The following is an 18,455-nucleotide window of genomic DNA, read 5'->3' on the forward strand; positions in this document are numbered from 1 at the left end:
ATTGACGAAATTAAAAAGAAATAAAGAAAAGACATAAAAGAGAAATAAAGGCAACCTTGTACTCCAAAGTATGTTGAACCGATCAGCTTGCCTTGCTGTGTAGCACGGGAGTCATCATCATTGACTCATCGGATCCTATGAAAGGCTGCTTTTTGGGAACCATCGGCGAGCCAATCCAATCCATATCTTAAAATAATGGATTGAAAAATGCTTGTGGACTTAGTCCTTCAAGTTTCATGGCTAAGCCACATAAATACGTGCATGGAAAATTCATAGATACAAAATCTTCTTCTTCACCTACTAGCTACAGCTTGTTATTCCAAATCCTTTTTTTTTGTCTTGTTATTCCAAGTCCTGATTGATTGTTGGTGGTGGTGGAAAGGATTATATTATGCCAACAAGAAGATGTTAAAGGTACCAATCCTGTTACAATAAGGATTTTTATTTATTGTATGTTCTTATTATTAAAATCGTGGGTATCCTTTCATGGCTTAGGCAATGAGTGATGCAATCACTCCATTGGTGATGTTCTTTTAGCATCTAACTATTGATGAAGTCCTAATTGATTGTTGGTGGCGGTGGAAATGATTATATTATGCCAACATGAAGATGTTAAAGGTAGCAATCCTGTAACAATAAGGATTTTTATTTTTTGTATGTTCTTATTATTAAAATCATGGGTATCCTTTCATGGCTTAGGCAATGAGTGATGCAATCACTCCATTGGTGATGTTCTTTTAACATCTAACTATTGATGGAAGATGAAATCTTACAACATTTGGAGAGCTGTTTGGTTTGCATGCGTGCGAGTAGGCTAGGGATTGGATTCCAGAGGTGAAGACATGGACTCATTGGACAGCATTTCAAAATGATGTTAACTGGTTAATTTTGTGAAAATTTCTCAATGTACTTGAAGAGGTTAATTAAACCGCATTTCAAATTAATGAACAGATGATAACGAACATTTTATACTCATTAAGAAGTTAGTCTTTAATTTGGTAATGTTGGCATTGATCTTTTATTTCTTAATAATATTACACATACGCCTTCTGGAAATCATCATATTCAAATTAAAAGTCAAATCTCACCTTAACTCACCACTATAAATATCCAATTTTCCTAACTTCAATTTCCCCCATCGATCACACATTTTCTTCTCCCAAAATGGTAGTAGCCTTTAACATGAAAAAGAATGTACTAACCTTTATCTTAGTCGGTATGATAGCCAGGGCTTTGCCAAGATACATAGAGGCTCAAATTTGTGGTTGCGCCAAAGATCAATGCTGCAGCCAATGGGGTTATTGTGGTACTAGCTTTGACTATTGTGGCACGAGTTGCCTAGAGGGCCCTTGTTACACCTCACCTCTAGTGAATGGTGTTAATTTGCCTGATATTGTGACAAACAAATTCTTCGATTGGATACTTGATCAGGCCGAAGTAAGTTGTCCTGGGAAGGACTTTTACACACGAGCAACGTTTCTTGAAGCTCTCAAATCATTTTATGGATTTGGTAAACGCAAGATTGCAGCCTTCTTTGGCCATGTTACACAAGCGATTGGACGTAAAATCTCTCTCTCTCTCTCTCTCTCTCTCTCTCTCTCTCTCTCTCTCTCTCTCTCTCTCTCTCTCTCTCTCTCTCTCTCTCTCTCATCTATATAATCACTTTCATACAAACATACATGCATTGTGCATGCACACACCCAAACACTTAAATTTTAAGCCATTTTGTAAATTAATCATATTTGATATTGAACATCTTCTCAAGCAACAAACTTGGCTCTATAATTCATTATAGATCTCCCTAATATTCAATAGATTATTATATTTTGCATGTCGTTTCATAGTACAAAAGTCCAAAAATTAACCTAAGAATCATATTAAATAAAGAAAAATTAAGAACTAAAGCAAGAACAATGGATATCCTTGTAATCCCGACAAATTTTATTATGGTCGTGGACCGATTCAGCTATCTTGGAATTTCAATTACGAACAAGCAGGAAAGAGTATTGGGTTCGAAGGGATAAACTCTCCTGAAACTGTGGCAAATGACCCTATTATTTCGTTTAAGATAGCTTTATGGTATTGGATGGATTTTTTTCACCCTGTCATAGGCCAAGGATTCGGTGCAACAATTTGAACCATTAGTAACCTCGAATGTGATGGTGCACACCCTGCAAGAGTAAAACCACGTGTTGCATATTATACTAAATATTGTATCCAACTTGGTGTTGATCCTGGCAATAATCTCACTTGCTAGTGTAACATAGTTCGCTAGCATTGTGTGCTACGAGCCTTTCAGTGAATTAGGAGACAATTAGGCAACTGGGTCAAAAATGGGTTAGAATAATTTCGTTGTTTTTCACAACAATTGTTCTTTTTGTACCTGCTATTATTAGAATACTCATGTTTAAAGCTGAAGGAGATAGTGATTCTGTTGGGAATTTGATTTGGCCTTTGGCAAACATTGTTGTTTTCAATGTGCTTTTGCGTGAAAACTATAGTAATGTAAATGTCTTTTGAATGAAAAATAGTGTTTCTTTCACTTTTCTCGCTTGTAGGTCTCAGCGAACTATTCATTCTTTTTAATGTGAAAAGGGAATTTTTTTTAAAAAAAATGGAGAGAGAATCTTTATTCTCTTTTATTCTTTTGGTAAGTGGATAGTACTAGTTGATGAGTATTGTTCACTCAACAAACAAAAATCACCATTTTACTAAGGCTAGTGGGCAAGATTTTTTGTGATTCTTAGTGATTTCGTTCACTAAAACAACTAAAAAACTAGTTAAGCATAAAGATCCTTACTTGGCTTCATTGTTAGTATTTTTCCTTTTTTAAGGTCATTAATCTTTGCTACTTGGATTTTATTTTTTATTTTTATATTTTTTATTTTTGGGAAAAAAAAGTTAAGATCATTTACAGATTATTTCGGTACAAATGATCATTTATAGACTATTTCGAGCAGTTAGCGATTAGTAAACGATTATTAACTGCCTGCCTTTTCACCTCTAATTGATATTGAATCTTCTTGAGTTGCCTCACAACAATGCAATTGTTCTCCCCAAAGGCAGTGCGCAATGGACGGAAGCGAGACAAATGTAAAGGTTCTCTAACTTCTTTTTCCTTCCAGATGAAATTGCTTAAGAAAAAATAGAGAGAAGAAGAAAATTAATAAAGAGGCTAATAATAATATCAAAGGGAAAACGAGAAAGGCAAAATGTAAGCAAAATAAAAGAATACGATACTTTCTTTTTTCTAGATCAATAATTCATCTTTTATTAATAAGTACTCAACATGAGGGCCTCCTTATTAACTCTTTCATTCCCTCACCCATGGACACAATTTCCTCACCATAATTGACTCTTCAATTGTAATACCCCAAACATTAATTAGGGTTAAGTAAGCCTTAATCAGTATTAATAAGGGGTTAAGGTTGGACAAAGAGGTAATTTTTTGATTTTTTGTCATGGTCGAACGTTCGGCCAAGGTTACCGAACTTTCGGCCAGGGTTATCAAACTTTCGATACCACAGTACACCAAAAGTTTGAATCATCAGTCAACAAACGTTTGATGACCTAACGTATGTCACTTTTCAGGCATCAACTTTGTGTTAAAAGGTACACCGAACGTTCAATCTGACCCAAAATCGCTGGGTAAAACAGTTCACCGAACGTTCGACAAAAACATGGTTGAACGTTCGATGTTCTACAGTATTGGGTAATAACCAACTTATTCTTGTCTTCAAACAACCCAGCTCTATAAATACCCCATCCTACACCCCTTCAACCTATTTCCACCTTCTCTTGATCAAAGTATCCCTTGTGAGTGTGTAAGGAGTGTTTTGGAGGAGAAATGAGCTCTTTTCTCACTAAAGAGGTAATATTCTTGGCCTTGATTTTTTTTTTTGGTAGAGATATCATACTACTTGCTTCCTGTTTAGGCCTTATCTTTGGCTACTTATGCATCTTTGTTTAGGTTTTGACTTTAATGTTAGTATAACATCAGATTAGCGTTTTGTTGATGTTTGACGTGCTAAATTCTGCATTGAGATGTTATCAAGGTCTAGAACTATGTTTGGAATCACCTTAAGACTTTAGGATTTGCTTAGAAGTGGTTTGACAGCTTTTAGGTTCGGAAATGGGATTTTGCCCCCAGCACCGAACGTTTGATGTCAAGGCTAAACGTTCAAACCCTTTTGTCTGAACGTTCGACCTTTGGGAAGTAAGCCTATTTTGAGCTTTATGGTTAAGATTTTGGGTTTAGAACTAATACCAAGTCTTTCTCAGATTTTGATGAGCCTTAGGAGGATTTTGTTGAAGCACCCTACAACTCAAGTGAGTAAAAACTCACATGGATACTTGTTATTAATTTTCCCGCATAGTATGAGTATTTTGTGTACCAAAACATGCATGTTTACAACTCACATGAAATATACTTTTGATTATTGTTAACTTTTTTTTTTTTTTTTGTGGAATTGGTGATTACAACTCACATGTACACTGGTATGTGCAGAATAACGGCCATGGGCTTACTATTATAGAGGTTATTATCTATAGTCAAAGGTTTATTGTTATGTTTGGCCTTGGATTAAATGATTCTTGTGATTGGCGCAACCATGCTTGAGTGGTGGTCACTATATACGGACGTCATCAGCGGCGTGGGCCACCCGAGGTCAGACTTGGTCAGGCTGCTAATGAGAGACAGTAGCGTAAAATATCTGGGCATCATTTTTGTATGACAGGTCCCTCGGGACAGCGCCAAACCTGTTGGGAAGGGGTTAACATATTGGGTAGACCAAACGGAATTGAACTATGACACGATTTTCTTGTTATGACATGTATTTTATTTATATATATTGCATTCATGCTCATTTTATCAAATGAAGAATTATAATTGTACATTTTTGTACTTGACTTATACCTTTACTTCTGAGTTCACTTCATGATAATATGTGCATCATGTATATTATCGCTTACTAAGTCATGGACTTACGCTTGTATTTTTTTCTACTTATGAAACATGTGTTGCTTTATAGTTAGCTTTTTAATATATCACCACTAGAACGCAAGATGGTTCGCCTAGAGGATGTGATCTGTGTGATTTTTGCGGAGTTGGATCCGATTTGGCTTAAATCCATGTGGGATAAGTACGGAGAAACCCGGGAGAGCATGATCGAGATCATCCACTTGCTCTATCTTATTAAGACTAGGCCTTGACTCTTTTGATGTTGTTTCATGACTATTAGTATTAAGTTGTAATATTTTTTAGTATGTTCGGACATTGGTCTTTTGACCCTAACATTTGGTGACTATTTATGTTATGATGCTTTAGTAATGTTCTAGTTGTTCTTGATGTGACTGTGGTTTTTATTTGCTATCTTTATTGTTATAAGTGAAAGACTTCCGCTCCAAACTATCTTTGAAAATGATGAAATCTTTGTGGTCTTATTCTTCCTGAAATAAGACTGAGAGACGAACGATAAAGTTAATACCAGTTAGCTAATTTCATTGGGGCGTTACACTAATGCCATTCTATTATATTCTCGCCATGCCTAAAAGACACTCAATTGATTGAGGAAAAGATAATCACTCCAACTGATGTACTCCCATTTGATTGAAAGAGTGCCCAACCACCCCGTGCTTTTTTTCTTTTCTTTTATTTATATTTTGTTTAATTTTTTCATATTTTTTTTATTATAAGTGACACATGTCACATTTTGATTGGTACTAATTGGACAAATTAACGGATTTTGTTAACTTTTCAAATGGCATAAACCTATTTGTTTTGCTTGCTTTCCTCATGGAGTTTTTGATCACTTTTTAGAACTCAAGATGCTATTTGTCAAAACCCCAAATCACATAGACCAATTTTGAATTTACCCCCTATATATTCCAATGTAATAATTATGCCTCAACTAAGAAGAGAAACAACGGATGATCCAAAATTGCAAATAGCATAACATAAGTTAGTTGCACTATAGGACATGAACAAAAGCAAGTTTAAGAACAACAGGATTAAGTAACACAATAAGGGAAACAAATAACATTTGGATCCATGATGTTAACATTTACAAGAGTTGCTGCCAAGGCTCTCTCCCTCTTACGTACCAATCATCTCGTTAGCTTGAAAGATCCAATTTCTCTTTGTATAACTTCGATGGCTAAGGAGTTGTATCATGGTATTTCATGCAATTCTGCAAGAATAACTTTTCAGGATCCTCAAACAAACAAGTCGCCCTACAATTTCATTATGACCTAGCTACTTTCCCAACAATAGAAATTGCAGAACAAAATAACTTGGGACTAGTTCTCTTCTCCAAGCTTAGAGAACTAACCACTAGCCCATTTAATAAGAAATTGGATTTTGGATTAGTTACACTCGTGGAACCCAAGTGTACGTTGAAAGTTTTACACCAAGGGATTATACTCGATCAACTAACTTAACAGTTAATTTTCAATCCATAATCTGGGCTACAATTGCTTCATGTCATTCTTTGCCTCATACATATTCCATTCCCAGCCTCTTGTCATTCCTTAAAGATCCATTTTTCTTCTTGCATAGCCTCAACGGCTCAAAAGATTCCTTCTTACAAGGTGTCACAAACTTCTCCAACTCCAATAATATTTTCTCTGGATCTAATAAAAGCGCTAAAGGGATTCTCTTCCAATAATGTTTGAGATTTGGGCTTGTGAAAAACCATGGTTCTTGAAGAAGGCAATGACCAAGTTTTATTTGGGGTTTTAAAATTAAGATACTTGGAAGCTGAAAAACTGGTTTATGGGGACAAACTACATGAGTTTATGAGGTAGGAAACCATGAATGAGTGTTGGTTTGAAGTGCTTGAGATGTGTATGGCAAGTAATAATGATTTGGGGACTGTTGAAGCAACTCTTGTAGTATAATGAACCATCGGCAATAGTTTTGTAGAGAAAATTCAACACAGATGGTTTGGAAGAAGAAAACTCACCTACTAGTTTTGAATCTTTGTTGTGAATGAACAAAAACAAGTAATTCTACCAGACTAGTGGGAGGTGGAAACAACCAACTAAAAGTCTTAAACTCATGCTCTCGCTATATTGTATCAGGTTTTTCGCCATGTCCCATGTGGTCTGGTGATTAGGGTGGCCATGGACGGGTTTGTCGAATTTCTTTAACTTGTTTGACCGTAGTAAAACGACAGGAAAAATGCAATTTAGCCCTCTAAACTATCATCATTTCTCCAAATGACTTCTCAAACTATCAAAACCTTTGAAAAATGCTCATTTTGGCGAAATATCCCCATAATACTCCTGCCACGTGTCATTTTTCAATTAAAAATAAAAAATAAACTAAAATTTTATTTCTTATTTATTTTTTAAAAAAATATGGGTGTTTGGGATAGCGTTATTTTCCAACCGCAACCCGATCTTCCCGACACCCCTCCGATCACCATCCATTTGCAACACTGTGATGACTGGTTTTATAGCCCGGCTCGGCGAGTTCCAATTTGCAATCATCAACTTGCTGATCTCGGTCTAGTTCAAGCTCGCCCCGCTCTGGAAAATATCCTCCACCTGAGAAAAAAGCTTGTGATCCTTGAACCCCATGTAGCTATTGGCCAACGTTTTGAATGTCAAAAAATCACAGAGAGAAAAATGGATATGAACATCAACGAACAAGCTTACGGCCGTTGATTTCTCCGTCAGAAACCGAAAGATATCTTCCACAATGATGATAGAATTGCTCGTCATTTGCAACAAAACAAAATTCTGATTAGAATCATTTATAACCTTTGAAAGATCAATATCATAGACATTGAAGGATAAGAAATTAGTCATATCCGCGTTTGGAGAGGCGGGGACGAGTTTGCCAACAAGTTACAGGTGTGCATCGTGCCCAATGACGATGCTGGAAAGAAGTCGTACGTCTTCTTGTCGATCGCAATTTTTTTTTTTTTTAAAAAAAAAAAAAAATTAGTTTTTTTTAAAAAAATTTTAGTTTTTAATTTTTTAATTGAAAAATGACATGTAGCAGGGGTATTATGGGGATATTTTGCCAAAATGGGCATTTTCAAAGATTTTGGTAGTTTGGGGGATTAGAGTGCAAGCCTTGGTAGTTTTAGAGGCCATCCGGAGAAAGAGTAGTAGTTTAAGGGCTGAACTGTTTTTTTTTTTTTTTTTTTTTTGATAACTAATGAGGAAGGTAAGGATGATGTGACATACGTCATGTCATCGAACATTTGTGAGGTAAGCTTCAAACTTTTTAATTTTTTTTAAGTTTTTATAATTTTTATTTTTTTATGGGTTAATTATAAAAAATCCCACAAACTATCAGCTGTTTTTAAAGTACCCCCTGAACTACCAAGTGCATCACTTGGGATCCACAAACTTCCAAAGAGTACCAAAAAGACTCATTTTGTCGAAATATTCCTATAATACCCTTGCCACGTGTCATATTTTCGATTAAAAAAAATAAATTTAAAAATCAAAGAAAAATTAAAAATATTAAAAAAAATATATATGAAGGGGTGGCTCACTTTGGCCAAAATGGGGGTGGCCAAACCATGCCCATCGCCCAAAAGCCACCCATTCATTTTTTTTTCATTTTTTTTTTTCATTTTTTTTTCATTTTTCTTTGATTTTTAAATTTTATTATTTTTTTAATTGAATATATGACATATAGCAAGGATATTATAGGAATATTTCGACAAAATGGATCTTTTTGGCACACTTTGGTAGTTTGGGAGGCCATAATGCTACACTTGGTAGTTTATGGGGCTACTTTAAAAATAGCTGGTAGATTTGGAGGGCTTTTTTGTAGTTTGCCATTTTTTTAGTTTTCTAGTTTTTTCGAATCCCCCATCCCCCCTCTTGTGTGGACATGTCAAAAAAAGTTTTCTAGTTTTTTTTTTTTTTTTTGGTTAAATATAAAAAGCCCCCTGAACTAACAACCAATTTTAGAATAGCCCCTTGAATTTTCAAGTGTGCTAAAGTGATCAATCAAACTACCACCGTGTTCCAAAAAGGCCACTTTTTCTAATAATACTCTTATCCTCTAAGAAAAACAAATTAATAAAAAAATATTTTTAAAAAAAAATTAAAAAAAGGGGGTGGATTAATCCAATATATATATAAATGCAAAATCAGTCCCTGTAGTTGGTCTAAATCACAAATCGCTCTCCGCGGTATATAAATAATTCAAAGGTCATGAGGGTAAGCCAACATAACAATTTAGTCCATGCAGTCAAAATACTTGACAGATTTCGTTAATGTCCATGTTAACACCAATAAAATGATAACATGTGTCACTTTTAGTTAAAAAAAAAAAAAGGAAAAAAAAATGCAAAGTTAGTTCCTGCGGTTTACCTGATTTACCGTATACCAAAAATACAAATCACTCCTTTCAGTCAAATTTCGTTAAAAAATTTATTAGATTCTATTAGGTTTCACGTTAGTGTCAATAAGATGGTGACACGTATTATTCTTAAAAAATAAATACAAATATATTAAACTAAAAATATTATTACTTTTTTTAAAAAAAAAGAAAAAAGAAAGATAGAAAAAAGGATAGGGGTGGCTGCCCAATCGACATCAACCCCTTTCATGTTTTCTATTTTTTTCTAATTAAAAAATTTTAATTTTTAAAGTTTTTAAAGTTTTTAATTTCTTTAATATTTTAGTTTTTGTTATTTTTTTTGTTTTAAAAAATTATTATTATTATTTTTTGTATTTTAGAGGATAAGGATATTATCGAAAACCGTAGCATTTTTGGAACATGGTGATAATTGGATGGATCACTTTAGCACTCTTGAAAATTCAGGGGGTTATTCTAAAATTGGCTATTAGTTAAGTATTTTTTTTTATATTTAACATTTTTTTTTTTTAATGAGGCACAAGGACAAGTGTCTATTTTTGACGTAAACTTCCATCAATTTTTGGATAAAAGCTAGCCAGATGTTCCATTTCCGTTTTTAGTCATAATCGAGATACCATCTACTATACAAAATGAAACCTAGGTGGAAAAAAAATAAAATTGTTAAACTACATAAGGCAAAAAGGTATTTAACCCTTATTATTATAAATTTTGTCCTTTTAGAAATTTTGATCCAATTCCCATGAAAATAATAATGTATTATAACCAAACTAAAAAATATAAATGATCATTCCATTATAACAAGGTGTGCTTGGTAAATAATTTTAAGAGGGAAAAAGAGGAAGGAATTACTTGATTTGATATAAAGTAAAATAAAGTTTTGAATTTCTTGTGAGAGAAAAGTCAAGAATGTTGTTTGGTATACCTAGTAATAGTTATTTATATTCTTAAAGTAATAATCGTTCTATACATCAAAATTGCCCAAACCTATTTTTTTTTGGGGTTCATTAAGTCAAGCATATAAGCTATTGTAATTCCGTTTAAATCATACACTAAAATAAGTCAAGTATCATGTGTTTTGATTGCTTACAATTTATACTACTATACCTAAATCATTGATCATATTATTCAAACTGCCGATGTCACATCTCATCGAGCCCCCTATGCTATGAGATTAGTGTTGTAAAAACATAAATAGTTCAATTCGACTTGTGTTTGTTAGAAAAATAATAGAAATTACAAAATTACCTTTTTTAATAAATTATTAAAAAAATGCAGAATTGGTTACTTTAGTTAACTTGATTTACAATTAACTCCATGTGGTATCAAAATGAATTTATAAGTTTTTGGGGTATGTCAAAAATACAAATTACTCAATACAGTCAAATTCCATCAAAACACTTCACGAATTCTGTTAGTGTGTCACATTAACACTAATAAAAAGACGACACGTCTCACATTTTAATAATAATAAAAAAAAACTATATATATAACTAAAGACTTTAAAAATTAAAAATGTTTAATTAGAAAAAGAAAAAGAATAAGAACCCAAGGGGTGGCTCGACAACCACCCCCAATAGTTGCTGGGGGTGGTTCAAATGCCACCCAAGAGGAAGTCGTGGGTGGAGGCGGGCCACCCCTTACCACCTCTTGGGTGGCTCGCGGGCCACCCCCAGCCAAGCTGTGGTTGCCAAGTCACCCCTTAGTTTTTTTTTTTTAAAAAAAAAAAAAATTAAAAAGTTTTAATTTTAAAATTTTTCAATTTGTTTATATATATATATATATATATATATATATATATATATATATATTTATTAGCAGTGACACATGTCGTCATTGTATTGGCGTCGACATGTTACACTAACGGGATCCGTCAAGTGTTTTGAAAGGATTTCACTACAAGGAGTGATTTGTATTTTTGGCATACCCCAGGGACCTCTGAGTTCATTTGGATACTACTAGGAGGTAATTATAAATCAGGTAAACCACATGGATTTATTTTGTATTTTTTTTTTCCTAAATTATTTGCCTATGCCATAATTAATATGTAAAGGATTATAACAAATATTTCTACAAGATACAGTGAAAAAAAAAAAAAAAAAAAAATCCTATAGTACTTTGGTTGTGTGTTGCATAATCAAAACCAAACATGAACACCCTTAAATTTTTCTACTCTTGGAAGATAGAATGACTCAAATTTTAAAAGTACAAAAAATGTTTTAAGAGACAGAAGAAGAGATGAATTTTCTTTTATTAATTTATTTATGGGTTAATTACAAAGCCCCATAAACTACCACCCATTCTCCGGATGACCCTCCAAACTACCAATGCTTGCATTTCAGCCCACTAAACTACCAATTGCTTATTTTTTGGCTCCCTCTGTTAGTTTATGCAGTCTAAGTGGATGGAAACTAAGCCACGTGCACGACACGTGACTCTTTTAGCCTAAAAGCCCAAAAATACCCTGCTCTTAAGATTTGAAAAGCGGACGAACTCTTTTGAAACCGGGACAAACTAGGCTCCTAGTTTTCTCCAATGACTCGATCGGCCTCTAGCCATAGTGCTGACTCGACATCCGGGTGGTTAGCCAACAGCCGAAATAAGCTAGCCACCTGCGACTCTGGCAACGATCTCACTCGTTAGTTGCGGCGTGTGCAATAACTACGTCGTGTGCCTTATAGGACTCTATTTCACTTGTGTCCAATGCTTTGACAGCGATGACAAAGCCTTCGAACCGTCAAACAAAGTAGTGTGTGTTCATTGCATATATATAGCCAAGTTGGCTTAAAGCATTTGTACAAAAGGTTTTTACAAGAGCTGATAATTGTTACTACAAGAAGCTAAGAAACGAGAAGATCAATATGAACAATAACAGAGGAAAGCCAAAGCAGGAAAGTTGAGAAGACTGTTCTTGAGGCTTGTCTTAGGCGTGGTTGTACAGAGTCTGGAAGAGCTGAATGCAAGGCTGTTATAGTTGTAGCCTTTTACAGAAAACATGGACACATGTTTTCTGTGAAAGGCTGCTATAGCTTAGTGCTTTGTTGACTTGGATTTGTTGCATGAGAAGGTGAATGTGTGGAGATTGCAAGCTGGCTTTGCGATTGTAGCTAAGCATGTGGAGGCTCCTGATTTTCTGCATGAATGGAGGGACACGTGGCTGAATTCACCTACTGTTTTTCTGCATGAATTGAGGGACACATGGGAGAGGCTGAACTCACTTTAACAAAATGTATTGCATTTTCTTCAACTGGTTTAACACATCGCAAGTCGTACCAAACGTAGACATCCCTCAACATCTTGGAAGTCAAAATCAAGAGCCATTTTAATGGAAGAGATACTCTCCCCACCTTTGTTCTCACCTAAGCTTACATTAGCAGTTGCAAAAGCAAACCGTGATTTCCTTGAGGCTTCCATTGCAAAATTTACATCATGTGCTTGCATATGGAAAAGAAGCCCAGTAAGACATTATAACGTGTGTTTTTAATGCTAGCGGAAGAAGAGGAATTAGTGGGAGTTAAAGGGGTTTTGGACTTGCATTACACGAGAGAAGAGATAGGAAGCTAGCACAGAACATGAAAACATAACATGCTCTATTTTAGAACATGAAAACAGAGGTGAACAGAGTCACTTGATTTTGTCTGCTCTAATCTAAACCGTTGATCTTTCCCTCAAGCTACCGCTTGTTGCAGGTCTCTAATCGAACAGGGAACGCCGCATTTGAAGGGGAAGGTCTGTTCTAAGTTTTCTAAGTCTTTTTCGAACCAATTTTCTTACGTTCCAAGGCCTTCTCGTCATGCTCATTTTGTGCATAACCAGTAACCATAGCATTAAAAAGTGCAATGCTTCGCTTTAAGATACCATCAAAAACTCGGCGACCACTTTCAACTTGTTAACAGTTGCAATACATGTCAACCAAAGCACTACACACAAAAGAATTCTCAAGTTAGTTAGGAGTCTTCAAGGCAAAAGCATGAAATTCCTTCCCTCTATTTAACATCTCCAAATGAGAACAGGTAGGAAGTACGCTTGCAAAGGTGACCCCATCCGGTTTAGTTCCTTCATGAACCATAAGACGCAAAAACAATAATGCTTCTAAAAACTGATCATTTTGAGAGAAGGAACTTATCATGGTGTTCCATGAAACCATATCACGGTCCTCAAATAACTCAAATAAAGCTTGCGAGTCAGCAACTCTTCCTAATTTAGCATTCATAATTGAAAAATAAATATGACTTCTAAACAACCAAGTGTGTGTTTATGTGCAACAAAATATCTAAAGTGCGGAAAATAAAAGAGACATGATATTTGTTGACAAAGTGGAAACTCTGTTAAGAGAAAAATCACTCTGGGGCAGCCAAACCTAGGAAATTCACTATCCAAAGACAAAGCAAGTTACAAAGCACTCGCACTCACAAAACCCATTGTAGTAGTCATACCTTTAAATATAACACGAAACCCATCGTGAACGCTTTCCAACCAAGTCTCCTACTTGAAGAGGTCTTTGATGGATTCCTTTACCTTAGGGCTGACCTCTATGATAGACTTCACACGAACAAAGAACACACACTGGAAACGGCTTGAGAGCTAGCGGATTTTCAATTCTCCCTAAACACCTTTTCTAAGCACTATGAAATTCTACACTTAATTCTTACAAATAATAAGCCTAGAGCCCTATATTTATAGGCTTACAGAAAACCTAATTCTACTCAAATTCGGACTCTGGCTGTGGAGCGTCCGGACGGAAGATAGCCTTGTCCGGACGGTCTTTTGCGACCGCCTTTCCAGAATAGCGCAATTATTCCCATAACAGGTATATGTCCGGACGGTCTTCGCTGAAACTGCTTTCTACGCTTGTGAAGGAAACTTGAAATATTCTGGAATGCTAGATATCGTCCGGATGTCTTGCAGAACCTTCCCAAATAAGTGTTGACTGAAATCTAACTCCGAGTAAAAATTGGAGAAGCTTGACCTAGCGTTCGGACGATGTTGCCCCGACGTCCGGACGTCTTTGACGCTGAAGCTTCTAGACAATGTAAGGCGTCCGGACGCCTTCAAAGGCCCGTCCAGACGGTTGCACAGGAACCGGCTAGCTGACTTGGAATTTTGTATGGAATCTTCATGAACATCTTCTAGAAACTTGTGACAAGACACGAAAGGCTTGAAATAAATAATGTCCATAAAACTTGAAGATTCTGAATAAGACCGATAATCCTGTTTAAATAGCAACCATTACATAAAGTGTTTTTGTTATCCAGAATGTAGCCAACATAAAATACTAACAATAACCATGAAAGCATTGTTGGTATATGTTCTCCAAATTCATGTTCTTAAACTATACGCATGCAGTTGCTTACCAAGCCGCAAACCATCATGCCTACACAAATTTGAACAAGCTAGGGAGCCATTTATCACCGACGTAAACGAGCTAGGCGCCTCATTCTCGAAAGCATTAATAGAAACACATTTTGTCAATAAGTGCATTGTCCATCATGAAGTAAGCGAGCATTTTTGGTTTCAAGGGGCTCAGAATACAGTAAAAATGCAGTAGCAATTAAGAGGAAAATGAAAATCCCATGGTCACAAAATAAAAGGTTTGGTATTTACATACTTAACAATAAAAGTTTTTATAATTTCATATGGAGCACTAGAGGTTAATATTTTCTATTGAATTCAGCAGCAAAAAAGAACTTGTGTCTCTATTCGGATCTCAAAAAGATCTAGAGGAAGGTTGTACAAGCTAGATTTTGTGTTGTCATGCAATATTAAGCAAGATGAAGGCAAAAAAGAAATGGATTGAGATAGTTGGAAATAAAATGACACGTTATATAATGTATAACCCAAAACAAGGTTGATTGCTAACAAGAATTAGTTGGTATCCCAACCACTAGTTGCTGAAACAAAGGCACTTGTAATAATAATTATCAAGCTGTATTGGGTGAGTACAGTTTCCTTTTCTTTCTGGGTAAGGCTGAATTGGCCATTGCTGGCAAGCAAGGGGACGTGTTTGGGTTCGGAATGCTTGTGTTGGAAGCTGTCGTCGGAAAAAAAAAGTTGGACTTGACCGGAGGCGAGGGAGAGACGATGGGTCTGTTGGGGTTTGTATGGAGCACGCATAGAGGGGAGAGAAGGCGAAGGTGGTGGAAGAGAAGGTGGGGAACATGCAGTAACGATGGGAATTTCAAAGTGTTAGGAGAGGGTTATTTTTGGGCTTTTGGGCTAAAAGAGTCATGTGTGGTGTACGTGACTCAGTTTTCATCAACTTAGACAGCATAAGCTGACGGAAGGGGGCCAAAAAACAAGTAGTTGGTAGTTTGGGGGGCCGAAATGCAAGTATTAGTATTTCGGGGGGCCATCCGGAAAACGGGTGGTAGTTTGGGAGGACTAAATTGTATTTAACCCTCTATTTATTTTTTTGTGTTTGAAAACTGGACTGCAGTGAACTATTTATAGTGTTAAAATAGCAGTTATTTATGTTTGTTCACTGACAGCCACTTAATTTCGAAATTAACAGTAATAAACTATTAATCCAACAATCATTAAAATCTTAATGACCATCAGATCTTAACAGATATTTAATCTTTACCGTTAGATTAAATTATTAATGGTTATATGCATTTTTCTGATATTGTGATGTTGGGGAATGTAATCTTCCCAGTCCTACAAAATATTATATGCATTTTTCTGATAATTAATCCATCCAAAAAATATTGTTTATCTAATTTTAATAACATCTACTTCCATACCTTCCCCATTACACCTTTTCTTGTTTCTTCAGAATCCAAAATGCCAAGTTCTACCAAGTTGTCAATCTTGTTGTCTGTTGTTTATTATGGTACGGTGCAAGATTTATTTAATTTACACCAGAACTTCCATAAATTAAAGCATTATATGTGTTCTTCTATATGTTTTTTTTTGACAAATTTAGTGTTAAATTAAGCAAGTTATACCATGTTTCAAGAAGAAGAACAACAAAATTAACAACCTCTTCTTCATTTATTGTTGTAGATTATTGATCTGTTTATTTTGGAGTAAAACTTTTTTTCTCAGAAAATGCTTTTCGCTGAAAATATTTTTCAATATTTGGTACATATGGAAAATTACAAATATTTTTTATATTTTCATTTAGTAATATCAACCTATAAAAATTAATTTTTATTCACAACATAAAAATGTATTAATATAAAATAATTAAAATAATGAACTTAAAAAATGCTGCTATGAACATTGTGGGAAATGTTAAAAGTGGAAGATTTGTCCCTATACTTACAATGATGTAGATTTTAGTATAATTATAAGACATAAAGAAAATAATCCACTCCAAAACAATAATTAAGCTAGTGACTAGTAGATTGACGGAATTAAAAAAAGAAAAAAGAAAAAAAGACAAACCAGAGAAATAAACACAACTTTGTACTCCAAATTAAAGTATGTTGAACCGATCAGCTTGCCTTGCTGTGTAGCACGGGAGTCATCGTCATCGACTCATCAACCCCTATAAAAGGATGCTTTTTGGGACCATCGGTGGGCCAATCCAATCCATATCTTAAAATAATGGACTGAAAAATGCTTGTGGACCTAGTCCTTCAGGTTTCATGGCTAAGCAGCATAAATACGTGCATGTAAAATTCATAGATACATAATCTTGTTCATTACCTAAAGGCTACAGCTTCTTGTTATTCCAAATCCTTTTTTTTTTTTTTCCCGAGTGTTCCAAGTCCTAATTGATTGTTGGTGGTGGTGGAAAGGATTATATTATGCCAACAGGAAGATTTTAAAGGTAGCAATCCTATTACAATAAGGATTTTTATTAATAAAATGGTGGGAATCCTTTCATGGCTTAGGCAATGAGTGATGCAATCACTCCATTGGTGATGGTCTTTTAGCATCTAACTGTTGATGGAATATGAAATCTTACACCATTTGGAGAGTTGTTTGGTCTGCATGCGTGAGAGAATGTAGGGATTCGATTCTAGAAGTGAAGACATGGACTCATTAGACAACATTTCAAAATGATGTTAATTGGTTAATTTTGTAAAAATTGCTCAACATACACTTGAAGGGGTTAATTGGACCGCATTTCAAAATGATGTACAGATGATAAATAACATTTTTCATACTCATTAAGAAGTTCCTCTTTAATTTGGTAATGTTGGCATGCATTGATCTTTTCTTTCTTAATAATATTACGCGCCCTCTGGAAATTATCATATTCAAATTAAAAGTCAAATCTCACCTTTAACTCACCATTATAAATATTCAATTTTCCTAACTTCAATTTTCCCCATCACACATTTTCTTCTCCCAAAATGGTAGTAGCCTTTAACATAAAAAAGAATTTACTAACCCTTATCCTAGTTGGAATTATATCTAGGGCTTTGCCAAGATACATAGAGGCTTAAAGTTGTGGTTGCGCCAAAAATCAATGTTGCAGCCAATGGGGCTATTGTGGCACTAGCTTTGACTATTGTGGCATGGGTTGCCTAGAGGTCCCTTATTACAACACCCCTCCAGTGAATGATATTAATTTGCCTAATATTGTGACCGATGAATTGATGCGGAACGGGACAAGAATAAATTGGTCATTTAGTTTTATTTGAATTTAATTATGGGCTTGACCCAAAGTTTAAGTTATTTGTAATTCAATAGTGGGCTTGGTCCAAAATTAATCATATTAGTTAAAATGTTTGTAATTCAATAATGGGCTTGACCTTCGTTCACATTAGGGTTAGGGTTAGGGTTTTAATCTATGAGCCTATTTAAGCATAATGTTCTATTGTAATAAACAAATTATGATTTATGAAAAAAAAAACATTTGTTTATTGGAGGCATGGTTTTTCTTCTCTTTTGGTGGTGAGACGCTACCAAGGCCAGTGAGACTTTGGTTTGTTTTATTATCCTCGTTATTTTGGTGAGACTCTAAACTAATGCAAGATTTATTTTTATTTTATTGTTATGTTCCTATCCGTGCTACGTCAATTTGGTATTAGAGCTCAAGAATTAATTGTTTTCTCAAACAATTGACGATCTACCGCGCGTGCACACACACACAAAATCCATCATCACAAAACGGAGTGGTAGACCGTTTGGTGCTGCTCCTTTGTCCCAACAG

At 35.0% G+C, this 18,455-nt stretch overlaps 2 long non-coding RNA genes across 2 annotated transcripts; both read left to right on the top strand.

The window, feature by feature from the left end:
* Window positions 1-273: 273 nt before the first annotated feature.
* LOC133858832 (uncharacterized) lies at window positions 274-975 on the top strand. Its single transcript, XR_009898612.1, has 3 exons — window positions 274-414; window positions 496-618; window positions 700-975. It is a non-coding gene; the product is annotated as an uncharacterized LOC133858832 (long non-coding RNA).
* A 172-nt stretch (window positions 976-1,147) lies between these two features.
* On the top strand, window positions 1,148-4,977 carry LOC133858831 (uncharacterized). Its single transcript, XR_009898611.1, has 3 exons — window positions 1,148-1,561; window positions 4,282-4,329; window positions 4,508-4,977. It is a non-coding gene; the product is annotated as an uncharacterized LOC133858831 (long non-coding RNA).
* Window positions 4,978-18,455: the final 13,478 nt, after the last annotated feature.

This window comes from Alnus glutinosa, chromosome 1 (assembly GCF_958979055.1).
Source record: "Alnus glutinosa chromosome 1, dhAlnGlut1.1, whole genome shotgun sequence".
In the NCBI taxonomy this organism is placed as follows: domain Eukaryota; kingdom Viridiplantae; phylum Streptophyta; class Magnoliopsida; order Fagales; family Betulaceae; genus Alnus; species Alnus glutinosa.